Below are 6,063 nucleotides of genomic sequence, written 5' to 3' on the forward strand. Positions count from 1 at the left end.
TGCTTGATTTGATTTGTTCTGGGTTAAGTCCCCCCCCCCTTTTCCGGCTGGGGGGAAGTGAACACAGGACACATGAAGGGAAGCGGAGAATGTTTATTGAGGGCACGCATCTCTTAACAAGGGAAGGAGAACAAGGCATGCCCCTTGGTAGAAGGGTGGGATTAAAAAAAAAGTCTTAAATACAAAAATGGGGAGGCAACCTTTTTGAGCCGAGGAGCCAGTGTGTGCCACCCCAAAAATAGCTTCCATAGGAGGTGCGGCCAAACCCAAAATGGCTTCTGCAAGAGGCGGAGCCAGATGGAATATCTCCCCCCTCACACGTCCTGGGAAGAAGGAAAGCAAGGAGGAGGAGAATTGGATTTATACCCCGCCCTTCACTTGAGAGTCTCAGAGTGCCTTACAATCTCTTTTCCCTCCCCCTCCCCACAACAGACACCCGGTGAGCAATGCTCCCTCTAAGCTGTGGAGTCCTGTGAGCAAAAATTCTGCATTGTGAGCTACTGGTATTACAGTTGTAAGTGAGCAATTTGGCTACTGCATAAATCAGTTTGCCCCCTCCCCACAACAGACACCCTGTGAGGTAGGTGGGGCTGAGAGAGCTCTTTCGAGGACTGCCCATGAGAGAACTGTGATTGACCCCACCCCAGGTCACGCAGCTGGCTTCATGTGGAGGAGTGGGGAATCAAACCCCGTTCTCCAGATTAGAGTCCGCCGCTCTTTACCACTACACCAAAATGGGGAAATGGAACCACACTCTGGCTAAGGAACTCCTGGGTGCTTAGCAGCCCCTCCTGAACCTCCAGTGGGAAACCCTTTCATTGGAATGAGGGCAGCCTGTCACAAGCCCTGTCTTACAGCGGCTCCACCCACTTCCTGAAAAGCTTGGTGAGGATCAAAGGAAGTACTGCTTGGTGCCGTGGGGAACCCCTGGCATAAATAACTGCATCATGAACATCAGAATGAGTAATGGCCTGGTTTGTATAGAGGAGTGTGCTTTCTTTCTTTGTGACACCCGGTGTCATTTCTGGGATCGCAGCCTGTCCCATCTCGACCGTTGGCTCACCCAGTAGTTCCTAGGAAGACTCCATGATCCCGTGGAGAAAACAAGCCCGCTTTGTTTGTGTCCCATGGTCCAAAAAGTGGTCTTCCTCCTCTATACTTCCCTGAATAGGATTCCGATCAACACTAATGATTGTGAGCATCGATCGTATTGGCGCGGTAATTATTCTGGATCGATCTACCCAGATGAACCCGGTACGTGACTTGCATGCTTCATTCTAAGGCTGCACCCACACACTGCCGAACATTGCGCTGCTTCCTAAATGTGGCACTGGTCCAAAAATTCACCCCTTGGAGATCGTTTCAGGCGATTAGCCATGTTGGCCTGCAGCAGGAGCGCAAGATTCGGGTCTAGCCGCACCTTAAAAGTTTTCCAGGGAGTTCAGCTTTCAAGAATCAAAGCTAGTTTTGTATCTGATGAAGGGAGTTTTGACTCTCGAACGCTTACGCCCTGGAAACCCTGTTGGTTATTAAGGTGCTACTGGACCCAAATCTTGCGCACCTCTTCGATTATCTTGACCGTATAGGGAAATCCATAGGTATGCAACTACAGTTTAGTTATGCTGCCTTTTATTGCTCAGACCCACCTATGTAGCCTCCCACTGGATGGCATTCTCCCCAGTGTAAGTCAGGCCCTGCCCCAGGAGTACATACTTTCCCCCTCCTCTGCATAGGGAGCCTCCTAACAGACGATCACCTTGCACTGCGACACGGCCATCTCCCAGGGTATTGTGCACTATCGACCTGTTACGTTTTCATCTCACCCAAGGAGCTCCATGGTTTCCCCATTTGATTTTCACAACAATCCTGGATGATAAGTGAAGCTGAGAGATCATGACTGGGCCAAGGTCACCAAGTGAGCTGTGTGCAGGGGTCGTTTCGTAGAAAAAGAGCTAGGGGAACTCATTAGCCTAACTCATTAGCATATGCCACACCCCCTGACATCACCGGAAGTGTGTCATAAGGCCACACTCCCTGACATCACTGGAGGTGTGCGGGGGAGGGGATCAGAGTGTAATACAAGCCTCCTCCGAGACTTGATCACACCAATCTCAACTTTCTCTCTTCTCCTGCCTCCTCCTGGCTGAATGAGGGCCGGAAGCAGGGCAGCCGGAAGCAGGGGGCGGGGCTTTATCATGTGCCCCGCCCCCCGTACCTCACCCGGGGGAACAGCGATCCCCCCCAAAATGACCTCTGGCTGTGTGACAGAGTGGGGATTCGAACCCAGGACCCTGTAGTCTTAGTCCAACACTCTAGCCCCCATGATGCGCTGCAGCCTCCCTACCCAAGTAAAAACCATGCCCTCCAATCTTGAAAGTTCGTATTGGAATCTGATGAAGGGAGCCGTGTTCCCTCTAAGCTGAGTTAGTGTGAGCTAGATCACAGTTTTTTTAGCCTCCGGCTCACACATTTGTGTCTCCGCTCAGGAAGGAGGGCTCCAGAGCAAACTAATTCGTGCAGCAGCCAACCCGCTCGCTCACAACTTTAATGCCAGTAGCTCGGAAAGTAGAATTTTTGCTCACAGGACTCCACAGCTTAGAGGGAGCATTGGAAGGGAGCTTTGACTCTCTTTGGGGAGGCGGCGGCGGCATTTAAAGAATTTTATTGAAACATAAAAGAAGACAGACAAGAAGAAATAAAAAAAAAACGGAAAAAGAAAGAAAAAAGATATACATATATATATATAATAAAAGGAGGCTTCTGATCTCTGCGACAAATTTAGGTTTGATTAAAAAGTTTTCTCTTACTCTATATTTACAATGGAAAACTCTCTTTTCTTCTATTATCCAAGAGAGCTTTGGCTCTCAGAAGCTCATGCCCCAACATGTGTTCCCTCTAAGCTGAGTTAGTGTGAGCTAACTCACATTTTTTTAGCCTCCGTCTCACACATTTTTGCCTTTGCTCAGGAAGGATGGCTCCAGAGCAAACTCATTCATGCAGTAGCCAAATCACTTGCTCACAACTTTAATGCCCGTAGCTCACAAAGTAGAATTTTTGCTCACAGGACTCCACAGCTTAGAGGGAGCATTGGCCCCCACCATCCTGTGGTCTCTAAGGTGCTACTGGACTCAAATCTAGCTGTTCTACCGTCGGCCAACATGGCTGCCCTCTGAAACTACTGAAATAAATGTTGCTCGTCTTTTAGGCACCACCGGACTTTGGTTTCATTTGGGCCCAAGACCATCCGGCAAGGATTTGATGGTAGAACAGGAATCTGAACTCGGATCTCCCGGATTCCGATCCCACACCCTAATTAGGGTTGCCAGCCTCCAGGTGGGGCCTGGGGATCTCCCGCTTTTACAACTGATCTCCAGCTGACAGAGATCAGCTCCTCTGGAGAAAATGGCTGCTTGGAAGGGTGGACTCTATGGCACTGTACCATGCTGAGGCCCCTCCCCTCCCCAAACCCCGCCCTCTCCCGGATTCACCCCCAAAGTCTCCAGGTATTTTCCAACCCAGACTTGGCAACCCTGACCCTAATCCAGTACACCCTGCTGGCCTACCACCTCCTCCCTGAGCTTCAATTTCATCTTCAATCTCTGAACGACGACAGATCCCTCTCTGATGTGCAACTGTGGCTTTGTATATACCTTTGACGCGACCCTCCTCCGAGACTACAGCCCACAGACCCGCACAACCCGGATCTTCACTACAACACCCTGTCCGCCACCCGCTGAAACATGTTCCCTGGTGTGGCCTGCTACTGACACGCAAGCCTGCAGTCCATTAGATGCCAAGAGCCTCCACCAGCCACACACCAGGCTCTGCACGACGCAGCACCATCTCTCCCCCTTCGAGGCCTTAGAAGCCGCGGAGTTTGGTGCTTCTTTGTACTTCCCAGTGGGAGGCAGCAAGATATATTTCTGGCAACAGCAACCGCGGGGGGTGGGGGTGGAGGGGAGCAACACGGGCGGGCGTGGAGGAGTTGAGTGATACAGTGAAGGACAAGCAGGGGGAGGGAGCAGCGATTGCAGGTCATGCGTGGTGGCTTTGGGGGGGAGGAGACACTCGCCAGCTCACAACTTCGTTCCTCCCCACAGCACCCTTCCCTGCCAAGCCTCTTCCCCCCCAACAGCTGCCGGATGCAGCATCCAAAGACTGTTAAGGTTCTCTGAGGCCCGCTCTTTCTCATCCCGCACTTTTAGGGAAGATCCCCCCGCCCCCCAAATAATGTCAGCTTTAAAGGCTGCGGTTTCGCCCCCTATTCTGGGATACCCACCCATAATGTGCATGCTCTGTGTATTTCCCCCTTTCCAGAAATGTCTCTCTTTCTCGCTCACAAACCCACACTTTCTTTCTCCCGTATCAGGCTTCATCTGAGCTTGATCTGGTGCGGAATGTCAGGTCTCAGTCCTGGCGCACGGAGAGAAACGATGCAGAGCCGCGGGACTGGTTCTAAACTCGGGTTGCCCGGTGAGGTCCCCCTCGGCCCCCCGACAGGGGATGGGGAGGCAGGATTGCCAGATCCAGGTTGGGAAACTCCGGGAGAGTTGGGGGATGGACCCTGCGGAGGATAGGGAGCTCGGGGGGGTTACGGAGCCCAAGAGCCCAGCCTCCAAAACATCCATTTTCTCCAGGGGAGCTGTAGTCTGGGATAAGGTGTAATCTCGGGCATAGGTGTAATCTTCGTGACGCCCCGCCGAAATTTTCAGGAAGGTGCTCAGCCTCCCCCGGGAGCCACCCTTGCTCCTAGCAAAGCAATGCCTCTGGCCCAGCCCCAGCCCCCCCCCCGAAATTGGAAAGTCTACACCCTTGATCTCGGGTTGGGGGGGGATCCCCAGGTTCCACCTGGAGGCTGGCAACCCGATTCAGAGCCTGTGCAAGAGTCCCCTGAAGAATCCGCGGCCGGGCAAACCCGGCTTCGAGGAAGCAAGCGGCGTGTGCGGTCCGTGGCAGGAGGTGTGGCTTGAGCCCGGGCACCTCTCTCTCTCGCTCTCTTGGTAAGGCGTCGCTCCCCACCGCCGGGTGCCGGGCCTTGTCTTGGATCTGCCCTGACGGCGGACCAAGATCCGAGCGGCCAATTCCTCGCAGGGCAGGGGAAAGGCTGACCACCAGCATCCCCCCCAAAAAACCCTGGAGGCGATTTGCATTTGGTGCCTCCCCTCCTCTAGCCCCGCCCCCCCCCCCCCCCCCCCCCCCGGCAGGCAATTAGATGAAAAATGACCCATCTTCTCTTTCTTGCCTACCTACCACGAATCTCTCAAATTGACCTCTCCATTAGATCTGACGATTGGTAGAGCGTGACACTGGGTTTAAAGACAGCCACGGGGAAAACCAATTTAGGTTGGGACGGCCTTGATGAAAGCAAACTGGTCCGGCGGCGGCTCCGAGCTGCTGCCGTGCGTAGGAGGGCTCCGGGGGCGGCAGGCAGCTCCTGCCTCGGACCAGAAAAACTGCAGCGGCGGCAGCAGCCGCCGAGAGGAAAAACACCGCCTCCCCCACACCGCCTCTCCCCGTCCGACCGGCCGGCCGGCCCACGGGCGGGCATGGAAGGGGCGAAACCACGCTTCGCCCCGTCTCCACCCACCCGCCCCCGCCGTCTCTCCAGGTGCGAAGGCGCTTTGGAAGGAGAGAGAGGGGTGCGCTTGCCGCCCCGGGGCGGGAATGGCACCGGGGCTTGCTTTTTCTCCGGGTGGCACCTTCCTTGCGTTAGGGGGGCTTGTGCCCATATGGTGGCAATCCCGTGCATGGCTTTCCTGGGCGTAAACTCCCTTGACTGCATGGGGGCTTGCTGCTGAGTAAAACGCGCATTGCATACGGGTAGCCGCACGAGCGTACACGTGTCGTTCCTTTCCTGACGTGCATGTGGGAGTGAGGCGTGCAGTGGGGTTGCGCGCCTGGAATTGCTTGCTGGGTTCCACGCTGGTGTTGTGTTGGGATTGTGCAGACATCACGCTTGCTCATGCATGTGGGTACCGAAGTGCAGGGATGCGAGTGAGCGGAGCACGCTGGCACGCTTTCTGGCGTGCAGGGCTGCAGGTGAGGTGGATTTCTTGCGCGCAG

This window comes from Gekko japonicus, unplaced genomic scaffold, assembly GCF_001447785.1.
Source record: "Gekko japonicus isolate JY-2015 unplaced genomic scaffold, Gekko_japonicus_V1.1 scaffold1492, whole genome shotgun sequence".
NCBI lineage: Eukaryota > Metazoa > Chordata > Lepidosauria > Squamata > Gekkonidae > Gekko > Gekko japonicus.